Here is a 10,870-nt window from a genome sequence, read left to right on the forward strand (position 1 = left end):
GGCTTTGTAGTTTGGCACCTTAACCTGTAGTGCCACACCAGGACTCCTTCAATATTTCAAGTCAAGGCTTGACTTTTTTCTTCATTTTTCTCAGCTTGAGAAATGCTGAGTGTTTTCTTCCCTTTTGGTTTTCTAACTCCAGGTGTTTGCACATTTTGTTATAATATTTTACGTTGTCTTTTCAATCTGTTCTTTGAAATTTTCTTTCCAGTTCTTTTGCCTTCGCATTTCTTCCATTTGCTTTAGATCTCTACATCTTCTAACATTAGAAGACACTTTCTTGTCTTTTTAATGATCTTCTGCTTTCTTCCTGTATGATGTTCTTCATGTCATCCCACAACTCATCTGGTCTTCAGTCTTTAGTGTCTAATGCATCAAATCTATTCTTCAGATGATCTCAAAATTCAGGTAGGTTTTGTTCAAGGTCATATTTTGGCTCTTGTGGACTTGTTTTCATTTTCTTCAGCTTCAGCTGTAAAGATATGTTGTTGTTGTTAAGTGCCTTCCAGTTGGTTCCGACCCATAGCGACCCTGTACAGGGTTTCCGAGGGTGTAAATCCTTACGGGAGTAGAAAGCCTCAGCCTCAGAAATCCTATACATGGTCACCATGAGTTGGTACTGACTCAGTGGCACACAACCACCACCACCATCATTATATAGGACACACAGGAACTGTGGGTAATGTGGAGATGTAGTCAAAATGTTTTTAGTTAAATATACAGGTGAAGCAAGGGGGATAAATAACTCTTTGATCTGTGTTCACAAGTAAAGTACCACTTATATGGTCAGAGCACTCTGGGGTTAGCAATTACTTGGCTCCAAAGATGGTTTCTATGCTATAACTTTATTTTTAAGAACAGTTTCAGGGCAAGGTGACAAATACCCACATACAGGTGAAAAAGATGGTGCACAAAGCAGAAATCACCCTATCATTCACTATCAAGTTTTTTTCCCCCCTTTGAGCAAGAACAATGGCATTATATTCAGAATTGCAAATTGCTGTTTATTATTGATATAAAATTGCTTTATTATTCATTTGACTTAATTTTCTATCTGCAAAACAGTTTTTGGACATTTGGCGTCAGATTAGTGTATAATACAATTTTCCCCCCTTTGTTGTTGTTGTTAAGTTCCATCGAGCATGGTCCGACTCATAGCAAGTCTGTTTTAGGATTTCCAAGGAGAGGCTGGTGAATTTGAACTGCCAGCCTTTCAGTTCAAACCGACATTGCGGTCCAGTGCTTATCCTACAGTGCCATACTCCTTTTCCCATTAAGATGAATAGAAGTAAAACCTCTTCAGCGACAGTTAGTTATAGCTTCCGACAAACCCACCCCAGCATACCTCCAACAGTCCCTCTGTGTATGCAGAAACCACCATGGCTCTCAGCAGCTCTCTCTTACTGGATGATCTGGATTTTGTTCAAAATAAAAAAAAGCCATTGCAAAAACCACTGCAATGGATAGCCTTTAACACACATCTTGAAATGTTTGTGCAAGAATACGTGTAAGAAGTTTCTATAAGTGGAACTGTTGGGTCAAGGAGTGTATGCATTTATAATATGAAAGTAAATGCTGAATTGTCCGTCTCAGAAAAGGAGCCCATTCACACTTCCCTTAGACTTGGATAAGGAGCCCTGATGGTGCAGTGGGTTAAGTGTTGGACTGTAATGCATTGGATGCTGTGGGTTAAGTGCAAAGTCATTGGTTTAAATCCACCAACTGCTCTGCCGGAGAATGATGAACAGTCTGCTTCCATAAAGACTTACAGTTCCAGAAACCCTAAGGAGCAGTTTTACTCTGTACTATTGGCACACTGGGTGAATGGGCCAGACTGCAAAGCCCTTTCAACTGCAAAGTTGGTGGTTCAAGCTCACCAGCTGCTCCTCAGAAACCCTGTATAGGGTCGCTATGGGTTGGAACGGACTCAGCGGCACTTGACAACAATTGGGTTTCTATACGTCATAATTGAAACAATGGTATTGAGTTTAGATTGGTTTGGTTTTGGTAGCATTGGATGAGAGTATCTACAGCCTCACCAACCGAGGATATAAAATACTTTCAGCTGTGAGAAGGGCTGAGTCATTTGTTTTATATGCAGCTCCTTAAGTGTTAGTGAAATATAACATGAAGAGGCGCATTTTTTATGTGCTCATGACTATTTGCAATTCTTTTTATTTGAACTGCCTCTTCATGACCTTTGCCCATTTTTCCATTAACTTATTAGCTTCTCTCTCTCTCTCTCTTTTAAACTTTTTATTGTGAATTGAGTGAAGGTTTACAGAGTAGGTCATCAGTTTTACATTCAACAAATTATATACTTTGTTTCATTACAATGATTGCAATCCTCTCAGTGGAGTATCATTTGTCCCACTTCCTCCCTAGGATTCTTGTTTCCACGCTTCTTTCTTTCCCAACTCTTGCGAATTTTATCCTTAGGTAAATGCTGCCCTTTTGATCTCAAACAGTTGACCATTCTAAGGTGTGCGTACCTCACTAATGTTGTTGTCCCTGCTATATAATTGTCTATTGCTTGACTGAAATTTGAATCATGGTGGCGAGTCCAGTTCCTGTTATGAAGGGCAACCAAGGATCATAGTCTCAGGTTCCTCCAATCCCTCTCTGACCAGTAAACCTGATCTATTTTTTTTCCCAATAATTTTAAGGTTTTTTAAAATGTTTTATTGTGAATTATGTGATAGTTTACATGGGAGTACATTAGTTTTACATCCATCCTATCATATATCGTTTCATTGCCATGGTTACAATCCCCTCCATGCATCATCAACCAACCAAAGGGTATACACTACAAGCCTGCCCCCGGTTGTCAGCACACAGCCCCTCTTCCTCTCTGGGTCTAAAGTCCCCAACTGCTCCATCTCACCACGTCATCCTCTCTGCCTCCATCTCAGGCATCACTGCTTCTCTGGTTAGGGTCCCGCTCTCCGCTCTTCTCCCTTCATGGTCCCAGGGACCTCAGCTCCTAGGCTGAAAAGTTAATCACTCCCTTCCTTGCTACAAAATGTCTACCTTTACATTTACAACCCTCACAAGCAGTCCTGATAACAATTATTCACTATTGTATCACAAGAGACCCATCCGCATTTCATTTCATCAACCCCACCTAGACAGATTGGATACTACTCAGTGGAGATTCTGCCTTCCTCCAGGCCCTCTGAGTCTAGGTTCCCTCTTGAAAGCTTGTAAGCCAGTCACTTCTTGCCTTTGTAGCCCCCCATTTTGGGTAGCCAATGTTCAAGTTGCCCATCCCTATCTACTCTGTGTATGGAAGGGGTGGGAATGATCCTTGCTGTGAGGATTTGTTCCCTATAATTTTAAGTTTTGTTCCACATTTTCTCCCACTCTACCCAGGACCTTCTAAAGTGATTTCTTTCAGAGAAGTTGGTAGTGGTAGCCAGGCACCATCTAGTTCTTCTGATCTCGGGGTCATGGAGACTGATGGTCACGTGGTCCACTGTTTCCAAGTGTCTTCAATTTTCATTACTTTTCTTTCCTCCATATAGGGAGAGACCAATTGTTGAACTTCTAAGATCCCAGGCAGTTAACCTTTCTCTTACTGAATTGTAAGACTTCAGATTTTAAATAGGGGTGGGATAGTAACACATTTTAGAAATTTGTTTTGCTTTTAGCACCATATTTATATTACAATTTATCATTCATTTGGCTAATGTATCCATAGTTTAGTGCTTTTTGAAGAATCGGAACATAGTTTTCTCCAAGGCTCTCTGGAGGTGAAAAGCGTCTATAGACATGTAAATTTTATAGAATCTCATAGTTTAAGTCTTACTAACATAGCATTTCTGGAGTCCTGTGGGCTAATGCGTTAGTCTTCAAAGTCATTTGAACTGCAAGGACGGTGGTTCAAGCTTACCAGCTGCTCCTTCGAAACCCTGTACAGGGTCGCTGTGAGTCAGAATTGACTCGATGGCACTTAATAACAAGAACAAGATAGGATTGTATTCCTTGTTTACAAAAGTCTGGGTGTTAAGCAAAAAATAAATAAATAATAAAAGTAGCCAAAATATATGACAATGAAAACTGCAGAGAAATTGTACTTTCTGAAAATAAAAATTTTGAATTGTTAGACTTTTTCAAAAGTAGAAAATAGAAAGATATATTACCATTGGACTAATTTCTCTGGAACACTGCTTTTATTTCTCTCTGAAGGTTTGGAACATTTCTGCTTACTCCCCTTTCGGGAATAAAACCAGTTACCGTAGAATTGATTCCAACTCAGGGCAATCCCATGTGTGTCAGAGTAGAACTGCACTCCATAGAGTTTTCAATGGCTGAGTTTTCAGAAGTAAGTAACCAGGCCTTTATTCTGAGGCACCATTGGGTAGGCTAGAACCATCTAGCTTTCCGTTAGCAGCTCAGCCTATTAACCATTTATACCACTCAGGAACTCCCTTGTGAGAATAGTTACTTCGTAAAGAAACAAACACACCCTGTTGCCATAGAGTCAATTCCAACTCATGCTAACCTCAAGTGTTATAGACTCCAGGTATTACAGAGTAGGGTTACCCCATGTGTTCAGGGTTTTCTTGACTGTAATCTCTCTAGAGGCAGAACACCAGATTTTTCTTTCATGATGCTGCTGAGTGAGTTCAAACCACCAACCTCTAGGTTAGTAGGCTGTGTAAACTATTTACACTACCTAGCGACCTAAAGGAACTTGGTAAATGCTTGTTAACAAAAGATCATGCTTTTCTTGCACTGAGCTTTCTGTTTTCCTTTATACGATCTGAACTCCCTAGGCAGACATTCAGGCCCTTTAAGACCCATCTTCAAGCTACCTTTCCAGTGGAATGTGTCTCTAATCTTTAATGTGAAGTGGTTGCTCCACCTACAATAGATATCTTGGCATTTCTTACCATGTTCTCCACCTATGTCCCATCTGGCCCTCAAGGTTAGCCAAATTGTCCTTCTCTTTAACCTCTTCTGGGTTCCTTCACTGGCCCACCTCCTCAAGCTGTTTGGCTCTTCCTTATGACTTCATTAAACCTTGTCATGAGTGTACTTTGCTTCGTCAACTAGATATAAAGCTTTGGAAGTCAAGAGTTCTCTGGCAATTGCTTAGTGCACCCCTCTCCCTATAGGGCTAATCACATTGCTAAGTGTGCAAATTCTTTCTAATTGAATAACATGGGTAGGGCTTTGGAATGCTTCTAACTGGTAATCGGAGGTCCTTCTAGGAACACCTTACCACAAATGCTCACATCTGACCATTCCTTCTCTGCCTCAGCCTACTGACCCACATCTTCCACCTATCCCTTCAATGCTAGTGTTCTCTGTGGATTTAAACCTTGCCTTTCAACTCTATTCATTTTCCATTCACTCTCTTGAAAAGTCTGTCACCCCAATATTTTCTGCTGCCAGAAACAACCTCTGAGTCATTCAGATGAACTTGCTGGAAATCTCCACCTAGAGATCTCTGAGGCACTTCAAACCTAACCTATCTAAAACCAGATTCATTGCTGTCCCGCAACCACTGATTCTGTGCCTCTGTTCTTTTTCTCTGCTGAGCCATCATTTTTGTCAGCCAAGCTAGAAATCCAAAGGTCCTTTTTCAATCCACTCATCCTCAAACCCTACCCACATCTAATCAATTAACAAATTTTGGTGATTAGAGCTCCAAAATGTCACCTGGCTCCACCCCAACTCTCCATGACTTAGTTTAGGCTCTCATCATCTTTGCATAATTGCAGCCACTTCTTAACTAGTCTCTCTGACCTTAATCTCATGCCCCTCAAATCCTTTGGGAATGACCGGTTCCCCTGTTCTGAACAAATTCCCAGCCTATAGTACAAAGCCCTTCCTCCTTTACCTAGTACATAAGACCCATTGCTCCCCCAGCCCCCGTTTGTGCCTACTCTACCTGCTCTGGGTCACGCCACTCACACTAACCACAGCAGCAACACAGAACTACTGGAGGTGCCTGCCCACCGCCCACCCTCTCCATCCTATTTTTACTTTGTGTCTTGTGCCACATGTTTGCCTTGGTTTTCATGCTCTCCCACCTCCTCTTTATCTGCCCACCTTCTATTCATCCTTTAAGACTGAACTCAGGGTCCCATTCCCTAGCAAGCACAATGTTTTCCGACATCTGACCTCTCTTATCACCCACTCTGCCTTCAGCTAAGCAATACCTTGTCCAAACCACTATGATTTCATGTAGTATGCAAAAGTCTATTTATTCTGTTTCTTTATCATGTCTCCTTGTTTATATCTGGCTTCCCACATGATTGCAAGCTCCGTGAAAAGAGGGCTCATGCCTTATGGTTTCAAGTTTGACATATACTTAGTACAGAGTGAATGTTTGCAGAATGAAAACATAAACGTCAGTTTTTATTTATCCTCATCATTTATACGATAAATGCAGTGGTAGATGGATGAAATTGTTTGGAATACTTCATAATCTTGCTTCTCATGAGTAATCAAAATATATATCTTTCTGAGTTTAAGGAGCCCCAGTGTCACAGTGGTTAAGCGCATAGCTGCTAACTGAAAGGTCAACAGTTCAAACCCATCAGCAGATGTGCAGAAAGATGTGCAGTCTGCATTTGTAAAGATTACAGCCTTGGAAACCCTATGTGGAAGTTCTCCCCTGCCTTATAGGTCCACTGTGAGTTGGAATCAGTTAGATGACAGTAAGTTGGGGTTGTGGATTTATTTGGGATAAATGGATAACTATTTCTGAAATTGACATGGATGCCATGTATTTTGGTCCTTTGTAACTTTTCCTGAATGAACTTCTACACAGTGTTACAGGGTGGAAGATGTGAACTCTATTCCTGTTATGAAATAACTGTGTTGTTGTTGCGAAGTGCCGTCGAGTCGGTTCCGACCCATAGCGACCTATACAAGGGTTTCCGAAGAGCAGCTGGTGAGCTTGAACCTCCTACCTTGCAGTTCAAATGGCTTTGAAGTCTGACGCATTAATCCACAGTGCCACACCAGGACTCAATATACTGTGGTATATGTTAAATGTGTGTGGCAATGAGTCACCTCATAAATTCCGATTTGTTTGGATATTGCTTTGGGGATCAGACCGCAAGTAGGCCAGTGATGAACGGAACCACAAGCATTAGCCAGAATTAACCAAGTGGCTGTTAGAAGAGGAATGTAACACTATAGTAGGAAAGAACACAAAACAAAAGAGCCCTTGTATTCACACAGCTACCATCACGTCTCCTGAGCTGTGTTTCTTACGAAATAGTTAAACATCAGAACAGAGAGACAAAAGAGAAAATTGGACAATTTTATCTTGGTTCCTGATTCTTAGAAGGAAAATATGATAAATTCTAGCTCAACTTGATATATGTTGTTGTTGTTGTTATGTGCCGTGGAGTCGGAACCGACTCATAGCGACCCTGTACAGGGTTTCCGAGGGTGTAAATCTTTACGGGAGTAGAGAAGGCAAAATTATCCAGCAGTCTAGCTCGAATCATTCTTAGTGTGAATGGGTCCGCCTAGTAACCAGTTGGTTAGCTTCTGCCCCCTAGTGGTTCACGGGAGTTGCTGATAGTCTTAACCTATGCTGTTTTGAACAGTTATTGGGCCTTTTGGGTAGGAACGGGAAGACGATCTTTTCTTAGAAATGGACAAAAGAGAGTATCTTTGTGTACAACTCCTTGAATTTTGAAACTGGAATTTATGAAGTGTATTTAATGTATTTTGTAACAACACAGTGACTACCCACACCCCAAAGCCCAGATTAACCTATGAAGAACTGTATCGACTCTTACTTCATATAAGCCTGGCCATACCATGGAAAAATATTGTGACTTCATGACTCTGGCGGGATGATTGACACATTGATTTTATTACCTTCATCCCATCTAGAATCACTAATACTTCTTTGTTCCATTTCCCTGTTAATCTTTGTGATATTCGTGGTTTGTGATCATTTTGCAGTCCGCATTCTCAAATAATGTAGTTTTATTTTTATATTCATCTGAAATGGAATGTTATTGGGTAACATACCCCTTAGGGGTATAATGAAAAGGAATCATTAATTTTCAGGGCAAAGGGGCTGATGACTCCCCACCCCCTCTTAAGTCTGCACTAATTGCTAATAACTTTTTATAGAATTGACTACACAAAGCTAATTTTGATTTCTTCTTTCCAGTGTACAATGCAAGGCCAGAACCAGTACAGGAGTTTTGGAAGGTTGGGCACCTAATAAATATGCTTTATGATATTGCAGTTTGCAATGGGTTAGCATTAAAAGAAATCTGGGGCACCAAGAGGAAATGCTCAGGTTCTTAATTAAAGGAGACTGTAATTGGGTGCCCTAACGTTATTTTATGAGCACACACATGTGCAATGTTTCATAGGAAATCCTTTGTCACATCCTTATGGAAACTAAAGATGAGGCAGTGTAGCATGGTGGTTAAGAGCATGCCAATGGTACTAGATGACGTGACTGTGGGCAAGGTGCTTAACCTCCCTGTTTCTTGGTTTCTTAATCTGCAAAACAGGAATAATGAGCGAGTTCCCTGACCCAGACCATTGTTGGGAAGGGTAAAGGAGATAATTTATCTAAAGCCTTTAAAATAGTCCTTGACAATGTCATCAATCAGTGTTAGCTATTTTTGGCATTAAAAGACATTGTTTTCAGAACACAAGGAGATTCTGAGGAACTGAGCATGTTCTCTATCTTGATTTGGGTGCTAGTAATATGAATGTGTTCAGTTTTTGAAAATTCATCAAAAAAGTGTTTGTGATTGCAGCACGTTCTGTATATTTTGCTATACTTCAGAGAAAAGTTTTTAAACAGGGACATTCCCTTCCTTCAATGACTGGGGCTTGCAAACTTGTAGTTAGAAAAGCATACAACTGGTTAAAAACAAATTTTTAAAATATTAACATATACAGAAATGATTATTTGGAGGCAAGCAGATGTGCTAAGAATTCAAGAAATCAAACATCTTTTGTACAACCCAAATAAATGGTAAGAAAATGTGACACATTAGAATTCTTGCTAACCTTCCCACAGGATGTTTATCAACTGTTATCTTCAAGAGAAGCCTAAGAACTCAGTGACACAAAATATACCTTACATACAATAGTTGACATACATATTTTCAGAAGTTTTATTGACATACGATTCATATACCTTACACTATACCCATTTGAAGTATACAATTCAGTAGGTTTTAATGTAGTCACAGAGTTATGTACTCATCACCACAATTTATTTTAGAATATTTTCATCATTTTCTAAAAGAAACCTTGCACCATTATCAGTCACTTTCCATTTTCTCCCAACACTGACAACCAGCCTATATTCCAGCTATAGATTTGTCTATGCTGGACATTTCATAGGGAATCCTGGTGGCACATTGGTCAATACATTTGGCTACTAACCTAAAGGTGAGTGGAACGAATCCACTGGCTAGTATAGCTTGAATTTCTGGCTATTCCTTGTTAATGTACTATTGCAGCCATTTAAAAAATTATCTTCACAAAATTCCACTTGCATATGATTTAATGATATTATTAAATGATTTCTGTATTCCATTATGTTACCTCTCTTTGGAATGGAATCTCTTCCAATCAGTTGGCCAGGTAACCATCTTCCAAATTTCTTTGCGTAGATGAGTGAGTGCCTCCAGTGCTTCAACAATTTGTTGAAAGATTTCAACTTGTATTCATCAATTCCTGGAGCCTTGTTCTTTGCCAATGTCTTCAGTGCACCTTGGACTTCTTCCTTCAGTACCATTAGCTCTTGATCATAATGAAATGGTTGAACATTGACCATTTCTTTTTGGTACAAAGATTCTGTGTATTCCTTCCATCTTCTTTGATGCTTCCTGCATCATTCAATATTTTGCCCATGGAATCCTTCAATATTGCCACCTAAGGCTTGATTTGTTTCTTCAGTTCTTTCAGCTTGAGAAATGCTGAGTGTGGTTTTCCCTTGTGGTTTTCTAACTCCAGGTCCTTGAACATTCATTACAATACTTGACTTTTTCTTCTCGAGCTGTCTTTTGAAATGTTCTGTTGAAATCTTTTACTTACCCATTTTTTCCATTCTAGCTAGCATTTCTATGCTGGAGAGGAAGTTTCAGAGTGTCTTCTGATATCCATTTTGATCTTTTCTTTTTTTTCCTGTCTTCCTAGTGACATTTTGCTTTCTTCCTGTATGGTGTCCCTGATGCCATCCCACAACTCTTCTGGTCTTCAGTACCTAATGACCAATCTGTTCTTGAGATGGTCTCTAAATTCAGATGGGCTATGTTGAAGGTTGTATTTGGGCTCTTGTGGACTTGTTTTCATTTTCTTCAGCTTCAGCCTGAAGTTGCCTATGAATAACTGACAGTCTATTCCACAGTTGCTTCCTGGCCTTAATTTGGCTAATGATATTGAGCTTTTCCACCATCTCTTCCCACAGATGTAGTCAATTTGACATCTGGTGAGGTCCATGTGGATAGTCACCTTTTATGTTGTTTTAAAAGGTATTTGCAATGAACAATTCAGTCTTGCAGAATTCTATAATGTGATCTCCAGCATCATTTTTTATCACCACGACCATATTTTCCAACTACTGATCCTTCCACTTTGTTTCCAAGCTTAGCATTTCTATTACCAGTAATTATCAATACATCTTGATTACATATTTCATCAAGTTCAAACTTTGATCAATTTCAATATCACTGGCTTTAGTGGTTGGTGCATAAATTTAAATAATAATGATATTAACGAGTCTTCCTTGTAGGCTTAGTCCTACAGGGTTGCTGTAACTTGGAATTCACTTGATGGCAGTGGGGTTTGGGATTTGAGGGGTGGACATTACATGTCAATGGAATCATACAATACTTGGTCCTTTGTGACTTGCTTCTTT

The sequence above is a fragment of the Chrysochloris asiatica genome, unplaced genomic scaffold (assembly GCF_000296735.1).
Source record: "Chrysochloris asiatica unplaced genomic scaffold, ChrAsi1.0 scaffold00062, whole genome shotgun sequence".
NCBI classification, from domain to species: Eukaryota; Metazoa; Chordata; class Mammalia; order Afrosoricida; family Chrysochloridae; genus Chrysochloris; species Chrysochloris asiatica.